Genomic DNA, 20,033 nt, shown 5'->3' with positions numbered 1-20,033 from the left:
TAAGCTGCTGCTACGAAAGGTTGTGACTCTGGGAAATGTGCAGGTCATAGTGGATGACTTTGCTGCAATGGGATTCCCTAGCTGTGGGGGGGCGATAGATGGAACCCATATCCCTATCTTGGCAACGGAGCACCAGGGCACCCAGTACATAAACCACAAGGTGTACTTTTCAGTGGTGCTGCAAGCACTGGTGGATCACAAGGGACGTTTCACCAACATCCACTTGGGATAGCCAGGAAGGGTTCATGATGCTCACGTCTTCAGAAGCACTACTCTGTTTAAATGGCTGCAGCAAGGGACTTACTTCCCAGACCAGAAAATAACAGTTGGGGATGTTGAAATGCCTATCGTTATCCTGGGTGACCCAGCCTACCCCTTGATGCCATGGCTCATGAAGCCATACACAGGCAGCCTGGACAGTGGTCAGGAGCTGTTCAACTACAGGCTGAGCAAGTGCAGGATGGTGGTAGAATGTGCATTTGGCTGTTTAAAGGTGCGCTGGCACATATTACTCACTTGCTCAGACCTCAACCAAACCAATGTCCCCTTTGTTATTGCTGCTTGCTGTGTGCTCCACAATCTCTGTGAGAGTAAGGGGGAGACCTTTATGGCGGGGTGGGAGGCTGAGGCAAATCACCTGGCCGCTGATTACACACAGCCAGACACCAGGGCGATTAGAAGAGCTCACCAGGAAGCGGTGCGCATCAGAGAAGCCTTGAAAACGAGTTTCATCACGGGCCAGGGTACGGTGTGACTGTTGTGTTTGTTTCCCCTTCATGAACCCACACCCCTTTATTGACTCCTTCCCTGTAAGCAACTCACCCTCCCCCCTTCGATTACAGCTTGCTTAAGGAAATAAAGTCACTATTGTTGAAAAAGCATATATTCTTTATTAAAAAGTAATTATAAAAAGAGGCAGAGAATTAACAAGGTATCCCGGGTGTGGTTTGGGAGGAGGATAGGAGGGAAGGAAAAGGCCATTAAGCACATTTCAATGTAATGACAGCCTTTTGGTTGGACTGTCCACGGGGGTGGAGTGGACGGGTGCACAAAGCCTTCCCCCACGCATTCTTACACATCTGGGTGAGGAAGATATGGAACATGGTGAGTACTGAGGGTGTCATAAACAGATAGTTAAGGGTTAATGTCTCTTTTACCTGTAAAGGGTTAACAAACAGGGACCCAAAAACCTGACCAGAGGACCAATGAGGAGACAAGATACTTTCAAATCTCGTGTGGAGGGAAGCCTTTGTTTGTGGGTTTTGGGTTTGGCTTTGTTCTCTCTGGGTCCTGGACGAGGCTAGAGGTGCAACCAGGTTTCTGCCAATCTCCCTGCTACAGTCTCTTATCTATTCAGAATTGTAAGTAAGAAAAGGCGGTCATAGTCTTTTAATTTGTTTTTTTCAATTTGCAGATGTGTACTTGCTGGAAGTAGCTTAAATTGTGTTTCTGCTGGAGAAAGTTTCTTTCTATTGTTTATAAGTTGAAAGACGCTGTAACTTTTTACCATCTAAAGTGCAGAGATAAACCTTTTACTTTTTTTCTTTTTTTATTAAAAGTTTTGCTTTTAAGACCTGTTTGATTTTTCTCTCCTAGTTAAGGCTCAAAGGAAGTGAGTCTGTATATACCAGGGAATTGGTGGGGAGAAGGGAAGGATAAATTTCCTCTTTGTGTTAGATTCACACAGCTTGAATCTGTATTGCCTCTGGGAGAAGGGGAGAGAGAAACTTGATCTCTGTGTTGTGTTTCAAGGAATTGAATCACGGTATCTCCTAGCGTACCCAGGCAGGAAAGGTCTGGGAGGAGGTAAAGAGGTGGGAGGGAATGGTTTATTTCCCTTTGTTGTGAGACTCAAGGAATCTGGGTCTTGGGGTCCCCTGGGAAGGTTTTGGGGGGACCAGAGGGTATCAGGCCCTAGAAATTCCTGATTGGTGGCAGCGCTACAGCCTGAGTGTCTCCTTGAGGGGTGTGGAACAGGTACCCTGAGTGGCATATTCAGCAGGGATGTAGAGGCACATGTGCCTCCCTTTGGTAGGCGCTGGGGGCTGCATTAGCCCTCCTTGATGGGGCTATTCGGTGAGTTCAGGGGCAGGCCTGGAAGTTGGGGTGTTGTGGGATCGTCCCCGCGTGGCCCTCTCTCTAACCAATCCCCAGCTGAGCTTCCCTTTGTGGCCAGTCAAGGCCTCTGCAGCCCTAGGCTGATTACTCTGCAATCACCCCCTGGATCTCTTTTCCCCATCATTGAGCCACCTTGCAAAACAGCCTCCGCTGAGGGTCTGGGGTTACTTTTGCTCCTGGGGAGCGGAGCTGAGTGCTCTTCTTCCCTCCCACCCCAATCTGTCCTCTGGTAACTAGAGGACCAAGAACAATGGAGGTTCAACTCCTCTCTGCTCGGGGGTGGGGGGACGCTAACCTTGTCGGTCTCCTCCTGAGCTAGCCTGTCTCCCTCTTCCCAAGGCTCCAGCATGGTCTTCCAGCCCAGCCCCAGATTGGTTCCCGGGGGGTTGTACTAACAGGGACCCTGTTCAAAGGGCCTTCATTTGCTGCCCTGTGCTTGGGTGCAGTGCCTCAGTTTGGAGGTGCTGGAAAAGCTTTTGGGGTCAGCCCTGGGTCTGTCTCCACTGGAAATCCCCCCTGCCCCCAGGGTGGTTCTGCAGCACTGTCACTTTGCTAGTCCTCCCGCATACCCTGTGTCGCTAACTCCATGGCACAGATGGGAAACTGAGGTCCAGAGGGGAAAGGGACTCGGTCAAGAGTATAGGAAGTTGGTGGCAGAACTAGGAAGGGATCTTTTGACTCCTAGTCTCCTGCCCTTTGACCACTACACTTCACTCCCTCTTCTCACTAACCGAGGGCTAGAACCCAGCAGTCCTGACTCCCAACCCTTCCCCTGCCTTTAACCCACCAGCCCCCACTGAATGGAGCTCGGTGGGTCACCTGTCTGGAACTGGATTTTGGTTCTGCCTAAGGAGCAGGGACTCCCTTGACTGTGTCTCATTAAAAATATAGTGGTTTCCTTTGCTGCCCTCTAGTGGTGAGAACATTGATATGAAGAAGTAGATGTCACATTTCAACAACCCCAGTGCGGTGCTAGGGGGTGCTGTGCTGTGCTGCAGGGAGTGGGGGGCTCAGTAGGGGGCGCTCACCCGTCACAGTCAGTGCTGACCCTGGAGGGGCTACCTTTCTGGTGAGCTATAAAAACTGAAGCTCTGACCCACCTCATGGTCATTAAAGACCCCTCCAGTCTTGCAAATCCTACTGTGCCGGCCAGGTTCCTTCCTGATGTCCCCAGGATCAATCTGGCCCCACATCAGGTTTGCTTTTTCCCCCCTTCCAGAACACGGCCAGTTTGGATCAATTTAATCGAATCAAGACGCTGGGCACGGGCTCATTTGGGAGGGTATTGCTGGTGAAAGACACAGAGACCGGGAATCACTATGCCATGAAGATTCTGGATAAACAGAAGGTGAGACGCTGGGGGCTGCCATGGAGATCTGGCCTGGGGCCGTTGAATCCCCAGTGCGGGGGAGGGATTTGGAGCTGAATCCTGCGTGGGGATGCAGGAGAGGGGAGTGTGTGGGAGGCACAGGGGGTGCTGCGCAGCAGAGGAAGATCTGATGTTGCTTTTCCTTTTCTCTCCCAGGTAGTGAAGCTCAAACAAATTGAGCACACCCTCAACGAGAAACGGATCCTCCAGGCCATCAACTTTCCATTACTCATCAAGCTAGAGTATTCTTTCAAGGTAGGTGTCCTTCGCTTACCAGCCCAGCCCTGACTGTGTCCTCCCGCCCCCCCCCCCCCTTTGCAATCCCTTCAGTTCGTTTCCTATTTAAAACCAAAGCTGTGCTGAAGGGGTCGAAGCGCACAATCTGCATCTGTTGTATCCTGAGAACAAGTGTTCCTGGCATGAGGTCTGAGATCAGGTTTGCAGCTAAGAATAATCAGTTTGGATCATTCTCCTTTTTCAGTCTCTTCTGTTCTGCTTTAGACTCAGGTTTTGAACAGTTTTGCTTTCATTCCTAGTCAGTTTCCATTTCTGGCTCCCATGCACTGGCCCTTGGGCATGAGCTCTAACTTGTGAGGGAGTCTCAGAGGAAGTCCTAACTTCACGCACAAGTGGCTTTGTGGAGACTTTGAAACCATCACATGGGATCATTCCTCCTGGTAAGAGTTTTTGTGAAAGCTAAAATTCAGGCCCTGGCGGTTGGGACATGGATCCTCTTCTCTGAACTTGGATTTTAGGGCCTGCGAGCTACACCCTGTTTGTAGGGGGGAGAGCAAAGATAGTTGTGCCTTTGAGCTCCACAGCATCCCCTGTGGCTGACTTGATTAAAGAGGGGCTGGCTCTGAAGGGAGACCTGTCTCCTCATCTGTCAGCCTGAGGTTAGTGGGTTGTAGTGATGAAGAGTTGTCAGCTCAGAGGAGGCTGCAGGATAAATCGCAGCCCCTGCGGGAGCCCGGAGGCTAGGATGATGGGCATGTTAGCAGCAGGCAGTGCTGGCAGAGTCGTTTTCTTGGGGGCCCCTCATCGTTCTAGGGTTAAATAGCTTTGATCTCTGGCCTCTTGCCTGCAGAAGCTGCTACAATGGAAATGTCACCCCTGCTCCGGGCCGTGTAGCTCTCGGGTGACACAGTAGCAGTGGGGCCAGCGGCTGCTGTTACACAGGCTGGATCACTGAGCTAATCGATTCTCCTATGACAGCATAAAATAAATCCCTGAATTTGTCGGTGTAAATGTGGAGAAACTTTGATATCAATGCAACTGATCTGGATTTACCCCACTGAGCTAGGAGTCTGGCCTGGTATGTGCTGACTGGACCCCATCAAGGTACCGCTAAGGTGCTGGGGCCTGTTTAGTTGGTAGAGGGTCAGGAAGGCCCATGTCACGCAGACCAGAACTGCCTGAGCAGGGAGACCAAGGACGGGAGGAGCTCCCTTCATCCCCTGAGAGACAGCAGGGTTCAGGCTTCATTCCCCTTACGCTCTAGGGCACCCACCTTTACCCTGCTCCTGGGGCTTAAGGCGTAACCCTCTTAATTTAGGCGTCTAGCCTCACACTTCATGGGCTGAGGGTGTCACCTCACACTCTGCGGGTTTACAGGGTCTTTTCCTAGTGAGAGAGACTCACACAGAAATACCTTAACCTCTGTTTCTTAACAGTTACTGTCACGGACTCACAGGTCGTGCCCACTCTTGGCCCCCTGGAGTCCCTGGAGGGAACCCCCTTCAGTGAGACAGCCCTTCTCAGGGGTCAAGCCCCTTCGCCTCCTGGAACTGCACCTCTCTGAGCCTTAGCACACCTGTCTCTCACCATGGGCCCCCTTCATTGAGTCCACTCGCTCTGGACCCCCAGGGGCTCCACTCCCAGAGGGAATAATGCAACCCTGTTCTCTAGACCAGAGTGACTCTCTGCCAGCGTAAAACAGGAGGGTTTATTGAGCGTCTGAACACAGCCTAGGAAACTCTCATGGCCTTGAGGCCTGGCCTCCCTCAGCACAGCACATCCAAGTCTTGCCTGCATCCAAGTGGGCTCTGCTTGCTCTCTCTCTCCAGCCCAGAGCCCCCCCTGCTTCCCAGCTGGGCATCCGATATCACCTCCCTCAAGCCTCACCTCTGTCACTTGTCTTCTGTCCTGGTAAACAGGGTTGCCTGGGCCACCTCTCCTCTCAGCCATCCTTTGGCCTCCTCTGGCTAGAACCGCCTGGTCATGTCACTGGGGTCTTCTCTTCACAGCCCATTGTTTTCCCACTGGCCAGAAGCAGAACTCCCGAACTGGGCCTCCTGGTCACCAGGTCACCAGTCGCTGAGGTATCCATTCTCTAGGCCATTGACCGGGGGCCCAAGTTCCGTCCCCGGTCCTCTGTAACAACAAACTCCCTCTCCCCTCACCTTGTTAAACCAGTAACACCAAGGAAAACTGAGTCCCACTCCCATCTATATGCAAACCATTGAAAAAACCAAGAAAACCCTCCAGTTTGTCACAGTTACCAGAACAGAATACACACGCTACTCATACAATGCCCATCGCTCCCAATAAGGCAGACGAACTTTCCCTGCTGTCCAGTTGGGATCCGGTCGTCCTGGGACACATGCAGAAGCTGGAGTCATTGGCAGGGTGCTGGGGTCTGGCAGTGCTGACGCTGGGCTGTGCCCTGGAGTTGGTCCCCCAGAACTTCCTTTTGAACCCCAGTTTATGTAGTGAAACTTGAGCCCAGCTTAGCTCTACCTGAGCCAATCACTGTACATACGTGTTACAAAATAATTCTCTGACCAATCGGAACATAGTGTGAAACAGTCGTACATCCAGTTGTACACCATGACCTGTGTTGATGTGCACCTAGCAAAATCTTTTATGTAACAGAAACAATCAAAGACCCAGACAGATAAACAATAGAGAAGTGGGGACCAGCAAAGGAAAACAATCAAGAACTAGAGATTTCACACCCACACTGCTGCTAAAAGCAGCAAAGAATCCTCTGGCACCTTATAGACTAAAAGTCGTTTTGGAGCATGAGCTTTCATGGGTGAATACCCACTTTGTCGGATGCATGTAGTGGAAATTTCCAAGGGCAGGTATCTATATGCAAGCAAGCTAGAGATAATGAGGTTAGTTCAATCAGGGAGGATGAGGCCCTGTTCTAGCAGTTGAGGTGTGAAAAGCAAGAGAGGAGAAACTGGTTTTGTAATTGGCAAGCCATTCACAGTCTTTGTTTAAGCCTGAGCTGATGGTGTCAAATTTGCAGATGAACTGAAGCTCAGCAGTTTCTCTTTGAAGTCTGGTTGTGAAGTTTTTTTGCTGCAGGATGGCCAGCTTAAGGTCTGCTATAATGTGGCCAGAGAGGTTGAAGCATTCTCCTACAGGTTTTTGTATATTGCCATTCCTAATATCTGATTTGTGTCCATTTATCCTTTTCTGTAGAGACTGTCCGGTTTGGCCGATGTACATAGCAGAGGGGCATTGCTGGCATATGATGGCGTATATTACATTGGTGGATGTGCAGGTGAATGGTATGCCAATATTTTTATGGCCGACCTGGAACAATGCTTCCTCAGCTCTCGTCTGCTCCCACCCCTTCTCTACCTACGCTACGTTGATGACATCTTCATCATCTGGACCCATGGGAAGGAGACTCTGGAAAAATTCCACCATGATTTCAACAGCTTCCACCCCACCATCAACCTCAGCCTGGACCAATCTACACGGGAGGTCCACTTCCTAGACAACACGGTGCAAATAAGTGATGGTCACATTAACACCACCCTATACCGAAAACCTGCCGACCGCTATGCCTACCTTCATGCCTCCAGCTTCCATCCCAGTCACATCACACGATCCATTGTCTACAGCCAAGCAGTGAGGTACAACCGCATCTGCTCTAAGCCCTCAGACAGAGACCAACACCTACAAAATCTCTGCCAAGCATTCTCAAAACTACAATACCTGCACGAGGAAATAAGGCAACAGATCAACAGAGCCAGACGTGTACCCAGAAGCTTCCTACTACAAGACAAACCCAATAAAGAAACCAACAGGACTCCACTGGCCATCACATACAGTCCCCAGCTAAAACCCCTCCAACACATCATCAGGGATCTACAACCCATCCTGGACAATGATCCCACACTTCCACAGGCCTTGGGTGGCAGGCCAGTCGTCGCCCACAGGCAACCTGCCAACCTGAAACATATTCTCGCCAGTAACTGCACACCGCACCATAGTAACCCTAGCTCAGGAACCAATCCATGCAAGAAACCTCGATGCCAACTCTGCCCACATATCTGCACCAGTGACACCATCACAGGACCTAACCAGATCAGCCACACCATCACCAGTTCATTCACCTGCACGTCCACCAATGTAATATACGCCATCATATGCAATCAATGCCCCTCTGCTATGTACATTGGCCAAACCAGACAGTCTCTAGAGAAAAGGATAAATAGACACAAATCAGATATTAGGAATGGCAATATACAAAAACCTGTAGGAGAATGCTTCAACCTCCCTGGCCACACTATAGCAGACCTTAAGGTGGCCATCCTGCAGCAAAAAAAAACTTCAGGACCAGACTTCAAAGAGAAACTGCTGAGCTTCAGTTCTTCTGCAGATTTGACACCATCAGCTCAGAATTAAACAAAGACTGTGAATGGCTTGCCAACTACAGAACCAGTTTCTCCTCCCTTGGTTTTCACACCTCATCTGCTAGAACAGGGCCTCATCCTCCCTGATTGAACTAACCTCATTATCTCTAGCTTGCTTGCATATAGATACCTTCCCCTGGAAATTTCCACTACATGCATCCGACGAAGTGGGTATTCACCCATGAAAGCTCATGCTCCAAAATGACTGTTAGTCTATAAGGTGCCACAGGATTCTTTTGATCCCTTTTTGAGCATCCTAAGATCTGTTTCTTTACCTGGTGATGCTGGGGACTATTAGGGCAGGAGCCTTCTTACCAGCCTGGTATTACACTGTTCTGATATCATTTAGATGAATTATGAGGATGTGACTTTCTGCTTCTTGGCTCCTGCTCTCCTAATCTGGCTGCAGAAAAAGGCCCCCGATCGTACAGCATGGGGTGCTCAGCCCATGCTGCACCTGGACCCTCTCTCCAGGGCTAGCTGGATATTGACCCTGGGCTTGAGGGCAGGGGCAGTGGTCTCCGCTGGCGCGTGTGTTGGGTGCTTAGTGCTCATGTTCTCATCAATGAGCTGGGTAGGGTCTCCCTAGTGGAATGGCTTAGTTGGGCTCAGCGCAGTTAGTTTGTAGGCTGCTCTTTGACTTTGCAGCCACGAGGGAGTATGAAGCCAGCCTGGTCAATTTCACACTCTGCTTTTGAGAAGTTTCACTTCCTGCATCTGCTCTTTTGGGGTGTCCGGCCCGGTGACAGGTTGGGTTTCCCCTTTGATCGTAGACATAGCAGCTGGGAAATCCCTCTTGGGTCTGCCCGTCCCTGCCCCTAGACCAGAGATGTGGGGAGGGGTTGGATCTTCTAGGTCTCTAGCACTAAATACTCCAAGCAAATAAAGCTCGTGCCCTCTCATTAGTGAGTCTATTCCCCAGTCGCATCTGTGCGGCAACTCCCACTACAGGTATGTGCCTGGGACCTTCGGCACCACAACGCAGCCGCTCTGGCCCTTGAGCTAAAGGAGTAACAGCAGCAGCTGGCAGCAGTAGTAGGCTGTTATCTCCCAGTCAGCGGGTGCACTGCATTGTGTGCTATGTGGAAGCCAGGCCAGTGCATCAGGCTCCCTTGAGGCATGTGTGGTTAGCGCCCGGAAAGGGATGGAACTAATTAAGGAGCAGGGTTGTAAGGAGTAGCTTTATCCCAGTGTCATTGGGGCTCTGTCCTTTGCACTCCGTTGTTGCTGCATTTCTTTGTAGAATAACTCCAATCTGTACATGGTGATGGAATACATCCCGGGCGGGGAGATGTTCTCCCACCTACGGCGGATCGGGAGGTTCAGGTGAGTGTTGCCACAGGAGCCGATGTTGGGGACAGAGCTAGGTGGCGGTTAGACCCCTGGGTTGTCTCCCTGGCTCAGGGAGGATAGTGAGATCTAGCACTTAGAGCAGAGAGACTGGGAGTCAGGACTCCTGTGTCCTATTCCTGTCTCTGCCATTCGCTCCTTGTGGGAAGGGGGGGAGAATCACTCTGTGCCACAGTTTCCACAGCTATAAATTTGGGGTTTAGTTCAGTAGAGAACTAGACGTTTTATCCACTAGCAGCATCTGCAGCGATGGTGGCTTTGATCCTCATGCTGCAGGGCGTGACCTGATTCCCAGCTGGGCTGGTCAGGAAGGGATTCCCCATGGGGAGGACTGCTGAGGTCTTCTACCAGCATTTGCCACAGTCAGTGGCAGGGATGCCAGGGCTAGATGGGGCTAGGCGGGATGGAGCTGGGGGTCCATGGGTGTATGTGTTGGGGATGGGGGAGATGCTGGTCTGAGATGGGCATGCCCTGGGTTGTCAGGCTGGATGGAGTCAGGGTTCTAGCAATGATGGGTGGGATGTGTGTGCTAGGGCTAGTGGTCTGGCTAGGGCACATGGGGCCAGCAGGCCTAGAAGAGTTGGGGCATCTTGCCTGGGGTTGCCAGAGTAGATGGAGTCAGGAATCTATAAGGAAGATGAAGGTTGGGGTGGCTGGGGGCCGAGGGTGCTGGGCTGGCTGAGAGGGGGCGGATCTAGCCTGGGATGCCCATGTTCTCCTCCCACTTCATTTCAGTGAACCTCATTCCCGGTTCTACGCTGCTCAGATCGTTCTGACCTTTGAGTATCTGCACTCGCTGGATCTCATCTACTGAGACCTGAAGCCAGAGAATTTCCTGATAGACCAGCAGGCCTACATCAAAGTGTCGCTGCCGCCCGCCCCCCTTCCCTTCCCCATCCCAGCGCTGGCTTTTGGCTCCCTGCAGTGATCTCCTCCCTGCCCAAGTCTCTCTCTGTCCCCTTCCCAAAGCCAAGACACCCCCAGAAATGTAACACGGCCAGAATACATCAATCATCTGCACCCCACCCCCCAGTTCCCTTCCTGCTATCACAGCCTCCAGACTGATCCAGCTTCTCCCCTCTCTGTGTTTTGGCTCCAGGTGACGGATTTTGGTTTTGCCACGTGGGTGAAAGGCCGAAGCTGGATTCTGCATGGGACCCTGGAATACCTGGCCTCTGAGATCATCCTCAGCCAGGTGAGCTGGGGAGGTCCTGTCCTAGGATGACCAGATAGCAAGTGTCAAAAATCTGGAGAGGGGTTGTGTGGGGGGGTGGGTAAAAGGGGCTTATGTAAGAAAGAGCCAAAAATCAGGACGGTTCCTATTAAATTAGGACATCTGGTCACCCTAGCCTGTCCACTGCCTGATCTCCAGCTGATCCCTGGCCACCATGTGGTTCCTCACGCCTCCAAAACATTCAGTGCATGACCCTGGCCTGCTTTCCCCGGGCAGGGTTATAACAAGGCTGTGGACTGGTGGGCCCTGGGTTTCCTCATCTACGAGATTGCAGCTCTTTACTCCCTGTTCTTCGCAGACCAGCCCAGTCAGATCTACAAGAAGATCTTCTCTGGCAAGGTATTTGGGCTGGGGGAGGGGACACTTGTGTGATTTTTTTATTTATTGAGAGGGGTTTCACCAGCTAAGGGGAGGTGCCAAGTCTCAGCGACTGATCAGAGTGATGCTCACATACTGCACCCCCGACATGCTCATTCTCTGCCATGCTCCCTCAATCCCCAACACTTAGGCATCCTCCAGACATGTACCCCATTCCCCCTGCACCCCAGCATATAGACCCTCCCATGCCACGTACCCCTGTTCTCCAACACCTGGACATCGTCCCCATTGTGTACCCCACACATGGACCCTCCATCACCACGTAACCCCATTTCTCCAACACATGGACTCCATCCCCCACCCCACCACCATTGTGCTCCCTGTAACTCTCATGTGGACTCCTGGAACAGGTGCCTTTGGTTTTCGTATACACTGTTGTGAGTTGCAAATCCCTCCACAACCCTGCTTTGTTGCAAGACTAAACATTCCTTAAACACATCAGTCATCTCCAGGCACTGGTAGAGCACTCATCGCCATAGTAACCAAGAGCCCATCATATTCCTCCGCCCACCCCAGCACCTTCTCGCCAAGGAGCTCCAAGCACTCATGTTGGATGTGGTCAGCTTTAAACCTAGTGGGGTTTTAAAAAAGCAAAGTTGTGTGGCCTAGTGGGAACTTAACAAGCCTGGGTTCTGTTCCCGGTTCTCCTACCAGCCTGCTGAGTGACCAGTCATGTTTCTCATGCTTCAGTTTCACATAAGGGGAAATGAGGCTAGTGATGTGGCAGCCCTGCTTTGAGATCTGTGGAGGAAAAATGCACAATAAGAGCTGGGAGGGCTGCTGCTAATTAACCATTTCAGCCCCTGTCAGTCCTCAGTAGCACCCTCACTTCTTGTTCAGTCATTGTCCTGGAGTGTTTTTAAAGGGCTTGTTATTTATTATTAGGTGTATTACGATAGTGCCCACAAGCCCCAGTCATGGGTCAGGACCCCATTGTACTAGGTGAGGTACATATTAGGTGTATTATGGTAGTGCATAAGTGCCCAGGTGTAGCCCAGTATCCCCCTTTGCTATGGGGCTGTACATTACTAGGTGTATTACGGTAGTGTCTCAGCACCTAGACATAGCCCAGGACTCCCCCTGCCTCCATGCTAGGGGCTGTACATTATTAGGTGTATCAATGAATCTAGCCACGAGGGCAGGGCAGGTAAAACCCAGACCTCTGTCTCTTCTCCACATCCCAGATCCGGTTCCTGTTTCACTTCAGTTAGGACCTGAAGGACCTGCTCCAGAACCTGCTGCCGGTGGACCTCACCAAACGCGTTGGCAACCTCAAGAACTGGGTCAACAACATCAAGACCAACGAGTGGCTTGCTACCACTGACTGGATCACCATCTACCAGAGGAAGGTAGGAGAGCGGCGGTGGGCAGAGGAGAGCCTGAGTAACTTTCACATGTGTGCAGCCTCCATCAGCAGGAATTGAACCTGGGATCATCAGTGCCCAGACCTCTAGGAGCGCATTGGTTACTGGGACTCTGCAGCAGAGTGTTGTGGCTAGGTCCAACCACTGTGGGGAGTTATGCTCCCCCAGCATTGGTTTAAAGTAGGGAGACCTCAGTTACCTGTTTTTAACATGGTGGTAAAAGCATGGTCCTGACTCCTGTCCCCACCCCCTGAGGATAACAGCCTACTACTGCTGCTGCCGGATAATGGCTGTCCCTGCCTGCAGGTATATGGGATCTTGGGGAGCAATTACCACACAAGTAGGGTGCCAATTAATTTCTTTATTAAAGGAAAAAGGAAGTAGTGGGAATTTAACAATGAAATACGATGGGATGGGGTGTATAGGGTGTTTACAATAGACAATGATGGGGGGCGGTTCTTATTGAACAGTGTAGGGAATTCGAACAGTGGGGTACAGTAAGTGGGGTTCAGCACAATGGGATACAGTACAGTCAATAAGCGTATCAAAAGAAATGCAAATAAAATGGTAGCTTCTATATAAAATGGTCAACAGTCTTAGATAGAATGTATTAAGTGGTTAGTGGCCTTATACACACTGTAACACAATGGTATCAATGCAAATACAAAGTATATCAGAAAAGTGGAAGCAACCAATGGAGTGTTGTTATAATTACAAGTAAAATGTGAATCACAATGCAATGATCCAATATGGGTGATAAGTGAAATTATGCAATGTAACGGTATAAAAGAAAATTAATGACTTAATTTGTGAGGCTAGGATAGCAGATAATCTACACGAGCGTATCTAAAGGCTGGGTCAAGGAACAGGAGGGGGGAGGGGAGTGAATGATTAGTGGCAACTGATGAGAGGAGAGTGCGGCTGGAAGCAGCGAGAGACTCTGAAGCGCTGCAGGGTAAGGACACTGGAGCAGTGTGATGGTAATCTTCGGTAGGGGAGGGGCAGCGGAGAAGTGTAAGAAGGGCTGGAGAGAGGTTTAAGCAACAAGCGGGCACCAAAAACAAAGGAAAAAAAGCAGCAAAAGCTTTGGGAAGTTTCATGGGGAGAAGCAGCAAGGGGTTTTGGGAAGTTCGGAGGGTGATGCAGACGCGGGGGCAGGAAGCAGCAAGGACTTGGGAAGTTCGGAGAGTGTAGATGCGGGGGAGAAGCAGCAAGGGGTTTGGGAAGTTCGGAGGGTGATGCAGACGCGGGGGGGAAGCAGCAAAGAGTTATAACAGGGAGACACGGAGAAGTACACAGAGGGGGAGATTGGAGCGGGGGAAAATCAGACACGGGAAAGTTTAGGGAGAGATCGGGACAGCGGGAAGACGAATTTAAGCAGCAAAAACCTTATCTATCTTAACCAACGACTAGGCAAAACAACAAATATCACAATTCTAAGCAAAACTATAACAAGCAACTATACGGAGCAACAAAACAGTAAACTATAACAAGGCAGGTGAACTTACAAGCTTTACAATCTTAACAAACTATGACTTATTAAACTAAAAAAACCAAAACCTATGGTGCACCTTATGCTGTGGGGAAGTCATAGAGGGCAGAGTGGTATGTGCCCAGGATATAGCTCCCAAGGCAGCCCCCAAGGAAGCCAAGGGATGGTGGCTGCAACAATGGATACAGCTGAAAGCAGGGAGCCCCGAGGCAAAGCCCACAGGAGGAGAGCTTAGCAGCGGCACAAACTTATTTTTAGCGGCAAAGCACCGTGGAGTTTAAGAGAGGTTTAAAGACACAGACCAAGGTTTAGCTTGAGTCTGTGCGCTGGGGAAACAGAGCCAGCAGCTAAAATAATAAAATAAAAGTAGGGAAAGTTTCACAGAGGGATTCTTACCAGTCCCCAAGGCAGCAGCAAAGGCAGAAGCAGCAGCAACATCAGAAGAAGCAAGGAGGGCTTGGTACAGTCTCAATAATCAGGAGATCTCTCAGGTAGCAATTCGTTCTTCGGGGGGGGGTTTAAAAACTGGGGGTACGCTCAAAAATAAAAGGAGAGAGCGGAGAAAGGACCCCTCAATAACAGACAATGGCGTTATTCCTCTAGCTCAGGTGGGAGAGGGCTGTGCTGAAGGTCCTGATTAAAACCCTACTGGTGATGCAAGTGGGGGATCCAAGGGGCTCATGAGCCCCTGCCCTTCCCTGATTGCAAAGTGAGAGGAGGGGGTTCTGGCTAGATAAAAGGGGGCTTGAGGAGGTGCTGATTCTGCATTCCTCACCTGCTTGCTAAGGGGCCCGATTATGTATCCCTTGAGAGTGCTGGGGGCCCTGATTCTGGGCTCTTAAGGAGCATCTGGGGGCCCTGATCCTGGGCTCCTAAGCAGAGTCATGGGCTCCCCCTTCCATGATTGCAAAGTGTGAGGGTTTCTGACTGGATGGGGGGACTGATCCTTACCTGCCTTGTTACAAAGTTGAGGCCTGATCGTGCACCCCTAGCAGACCCAGGAGTGTGTGTGGTTGGGGGGGTGGGTGTTAATACAAATGTTGATCCCACCTTGTTCCCAACCTCCACCTCTCCTCCCTTTGCAGGTGGAACCTCCCTTTATACCACAGTGCAAAGGGTGACATGAGTAACTGACTACTAGGAAGAGGAGATCCAGGTCTTGATCACTGAGAAGTGTGCTAAGGAGTTTGCTGAATTCTAGGGCCAGCGCCCCCCTGGGAGAACGTGCGGAGCAGGTGAGGGTGGGTTTGGATTTGATCACACACAGACCAGAGTTCCTTGCTTGTGTGTTTTTATTTTTGTGGGTGGATGGGGGGTAGGGATTTGCCTCTGGTTCTGGTTTGGGGGTGTAACAGGATGATCACCCTGCTTTGGCCCTGAAAGGGTAAAATCAGCCCTGGAGAGGGCTGCAGCAGGGTAAGAGGGATTAAGAACAGCTGGGGAGGCTGAGTGGGTAGCTGACCACAGCTGTGACTGGCTTAATGAGGGCCCAGCTGGCCCTTGTAAGAGGGCAGTGGGCCACAAAGACAGAGTCCCTCTTTAGCCTGTTGAGAGGGAGGGACCTAGCTGCTGGGAGCTGAGCAGGTACCTAGACTGGAACAGGGCTGGGGAAAGGCCATAGGAACTGGGGAGCTCTGGCCTGGAAACCCCTCAGGCTGCAGGCCTAGTGTAGGGCCAAATGGGTACTGGGGTTGTAGCGGCAGCTCCAGGGTAAACAAAGGAAGCAGGTCCAAACCCTCCTGCTGATAATGAGTGGCAATTATACTGCAGTCTGCCCTAGTGAATCGGGTTAGATGGTGACTGGCAGCCATATACTGAGGTGAAGTGAAGATAGGGAGTTCCCTGTGGAGGGGAGATCCAGCGAGGTGGTGGGGTACTGCCAGGGGGGAAGCCCCCAAGAGAAAGGGCCACCAGGGTCCAGGAGATGCCCGAGGTCCAGTGGCAAGCTGGGACATCAGCCTGCAGAGGGTGCTGTGACTGCTGGAAAAGCTAATTCCCGAGATGACCAGCAGGAGGCACTGCAGGGGTGAGTCTCGCCTCACTACAGGGGGGAGCAGGAGACCCCTTATTCTAATCCTGTACTAAGTAAACAGAGAAGGGCAGGAGTCTAATTTCTCCTATGTGCACCTCTGATCTCCCCCCCACACACACACACTTGTGATGGTGAGGGGAAGCATGTGCAAGCCTGCAATCCCCCCCCCTCCCCACCTGGGGTTTAAACAGGTTGTCCCCACACACACACTCAGCTCCCACTGGTTACTTTCCACCCCCTCACGCTGATCCGGTTACCCCCACACTGACTCTTAGTCCACACATGCTGTACCTCCACTGTCCTGGCTGGCTTTATTGGTGGCTTTTTTTAGTTTTTGAAGGAGGGAGTGGGGGACATATTTTGCCATCAAATCCCCCTCCCTCCCCCCACAGATCTTCATGGCTATTTGCAAAGGCTTCTGGGAGCTGGGTGAGCAGCAAAGATGCCCCAACATCCACCGACATGGCAGATCAACATCCTGGCTTCCGGAATAGCTTTGAATCCCCCAACTTCTCAAGGGGGAGAAAAAAATCCCAGCGCTGCCCCCCCCACCCGACCACTTTGGAAAGAGGAAGGAGGAGGGAAATCTTGTCTCATTTATAAACTTGGGGTTGGGCTCCCTTTTTTTATTATTAAAAATAAGTAAATTAAACCTTATTTTCCATTGGGGTGCGGGGAGAGGTTTTAAGAATCCAGGTGTGGGGCTGGGCTGGGCTCACTTACCCTATGTCAGCTCCCACCATCCCCGGTGACACCTCCCTTCTCCACCCAGGAATTCTAACTCCCCAAGCTTTGACTGTGGCCAGGTTTTAGCAAGGAAAAAAAGAGAGAGACCTGTGTGGTTTTGTTGTGTTGTGTTTGGTTTGGTTTTGTTTTGTTTTTTTCAGGTAGAAACTGACAGTATTTCCCCATCTCTGCTGCTCTCTGCGGGGTGTCTGGTTTGGGGGTATCTTATGCTGGTTGGGGGAGATCTGGAGGTCGGTTACAGGCTGGAATGGAGGTGCGGGAAGAGGGAATCTCCCCGGTGGGCTCTGGATTTTTAGTTCTCTCTGGAAATAAAATGCTGCTTTTTGAATCTGGGCTATGAATGTGAGCAGCTCCCCACTCCCACCCCTTTTTTGGCCTGTCCTCTGGTTCTGGGGCACTTGGTTATTTTCCCCCAGGTCAGTAGGGGCTGATACACTATTCTCCCTCCCTGCCCCTGTAGGCCAAATGGTGCCCTGCAGAAATAGCCTTAAAGGATTTTTGGGGGGGGGGGGAGGATTCTCCTTACCCACAATCCTCCTGGGGCTCCATTCTGCACCTCTGATTTTATGTTCTCTATTTACATTTTAAGATGACAAGGAGGGAGGAGAAACCAGAATATGGGGAGGAGGCAAGGAACAGGGGATCCCAACTAGACCCTGATCTCTCCCTCCTCTGGACTCTGAACTGGCCCCCCCAAGGAGTGACCCCATTAGATCTGTGGTGAGGTTGGAGAGGTGTTAAGCCATGATTAGCTCCTCCAATGAGAGATCAGCTGGGAGAGGGGGTGCTAATACCTAGCCATGATCCTGCTTTATTGGGGGGAGCAGGGGAGGAGGAAGAGGGAAAGTGCATGTGGGGAGGGAGGGGCACTCTTGTTCTATTCACTTACTTTTCCTCCTGTCTGCTTCTTTACTTGCCCCCCACCCCCAATGCAGTGCATCAGTGTGGTGGTCCTGTTCTGACCCCCCACCCAAGCCTGTCTCCCACTGTGTATATTCACCAGCTGGCTGAATTAGGGGGGAGAGAGAGCCCAGTGGTTTGAGCAGTGGCCTGCTAAACCCAGGGTTGTGAGTTCAGTTCCTGAGGGGGCCACTTGGGGATCTGAGGCAAAATCAGTACTTGGTCCTGCTAGTGAAGGCAGGAGGCTGGACTTGATGACCTTTCAGGGTCCCTTCCAGTTCTAGGAGATAGATCTATTTCCATATATCATATTTTCTTGTTTCTCTCCAGGGTGGAGGTGTGTGAGCTTCTTTTGGTTTCATAGATAAATATTTATAAATACATGAGAGTGCTGTCAGGAGTGATTGGCAGGGGGGGAAGCCCTGTGACTAGCCCTCCCCCCAAAATCCCCCTTTCCCACAAAGAAGCTTGAGTCCCATCTAGAGGGCAAGGATATTATCTGCCCCGGGAAACATGTCTGTGTCCTCCAACAAAACTTGTTTCACTGGAGGAAAAAAACAAAACAAAACCCCACCACCCCCACTTCCTATTTAAGTGTGCTTTGTTGTAAATGTATTTGAAACAATTACCAATAAAGTTTTGTTAAAAAAAACAAAATCAGACTGGCATGTGGACTGTTCAGCTCTAGGGGACAGTTATCATTGCTGTGATGAGTCGGGAGCTGCTCCTCTCCCTGGAGGCCCAAGAAATTCAGGGATGTGGCCGGGATGTGGCCAGGGTGGGGCCAGCGGCTGCCATAAACGGTACTTGACCTCATCTGGAGTTGGAAGCCCAAAGCGACGAGTGTCCGTGCTTAAATGGGGACGTGGTATCTGGTCGATGGATAAACGGGCATCGCAAGCAGCAGTGGAGAGATTATTTTATTGCTGTGTCTGGAGGAGGGGGGGTGGGTGACAGCTGCTGGAATGCCATGGCCAGGTCTGGCACCCACAATTCGAGAAGAAAGGTGAAAAATTGGAGAGGGGCAGAGAGCTGCCATGAGAATGATTAAATGGGGGGGGGGGAGAAACCTGCCTTATGCTGAGATGCAAGGAGCTTCTTAAAGCAAAGGTTAAGAGGTGCTGTGATCCCTGTCTCGAAGTACCTAGGGGAATAAAACTGATAATTAGCTAGTCCAGCTAGCAGACAAAGGTATAAGGAGAGCCAGTGGCTGGAAGCTGAAACTAGAAACATTCAGACTAGGGGAAAAGGGCAGATTTTTAGTCATTGGAACAATTCATCAAACATTGTGGTGGATTCTTCATCACTGATGCTGTTTAAATCGAGGGAAGTCCTGTGTTATGCAGGTCAGATGAGGTGCTCACAGTGGTCCTATCTGAATTGATAATCTAGCCATTTATGAGGCCGGGGCAGGAGAGGTGAACAGCCAGGCCGCCCCCGGTGTGCAGGAATGCAGTGCGCTAGCAGCAGGGGGATTGCCAGAAGCAGAATACTTCCATCTAAATGTGGATATGTGCGTCCCTTCCTTATTGCAGGGAAACTCCTTCCATGGGTGTGAATCTGCTTCCAAAGGGATCAGGTAATGAGATGCCAGCTAATTCCTGGTGTGGGGAGAGAGCGGAAACCCCTGGTAATGAAAAGAATAAAATGTAAGTGATGAGCCCTTCTATGCAGCCCCTTGCACAAGGGGGTTCCAAGTGTGATCAGGCTGGAAACCGATTGTGTTTTGTGAAAGAATTGGAGGGTTTCAAATTATTTTCCCATTCTACTTTGGAGTGAGTCAGAGCAGGACCTTGAACCTGGGTCTTCCACAGCAGAGGTGAGTGCCCAAACCACTGGGTTACTGGAGGGGCAGGGATGTCTCCTTTTGACCTGAGAAACCTTCATTGAAACCAATCTGTCCTTGAGAAGTTTTGTCTATAAATCTGCATTTTCTGGTGATAAAACTCCCGCCCAGCTCTATCTCTGGCCACCACAGCCTGTACAAAGAAGCACAGCTGCAATTTTTTAATGTAACCATATTGTTACTGGTAGCAACCTTTGTGCTTTGGGCACAGGGCTGACACTATTTGTGTGGGGATTTTTTTTTTCTTAAAGTACCAGTCAGCAAACCATGCGAGTTGATTAAAAAGCAACCCGGGCTTGTCTGCATGGGGAAGTTTGACTGGAGTCGCTATGTGCTACTGTAGCTCTTCCAGTTAATTTCCTCAGGTGGCAAAACCCTCCCTGTCTCGCCCTCTTCACTGCAGAGAAAAGCTTGAACCAGGAGCCCTTTCCAAAGTCCCCATAGTAGGAAGTGAATAAAAACACCCTGCCAGGTATTTATAAAATCTCATGATTTTGAAGCCAATCTCAAGATTTGGTTTGAGGCCCATCATTATTTTTCACCAGCTG

The 20,033-nt window shown here is 50.8% G+C and overlaps 1 pseudogene; it reads left to right on the top strand.

Moving 5' to 3' along the window:
• The first annotated feature begins 3,427 nt into the window (after positions 1–3,427).
• Positions 3,428–19,220, top strand: LOC115642067 (annotated as a pseudogene).
• The last annotated feature ends 813 nt before the right edge of the window (positions 19,221–20,033 follow it).

This window comes from Gopherus evgoodei, unplaced genomic scaffold (genome assembly GCF_007399415.2).
Source record: "Gopherus evgoodei ecotype Sinaloan lineage unplaced genomic scaffold, rGopEvg1_v1.p scaffold_37_arrow_ctg1, whole genome shotgun sequence".
NCBI lineage: Eukaryota > Metazoa > Chordata > Testudines > Testudinidae > Gopherus > Gopherus evgoodei.
Note: the sequence above shows the minus strand (reverse complement) of the source record. Positions and strands in the feature narration are given on the sequence as shown.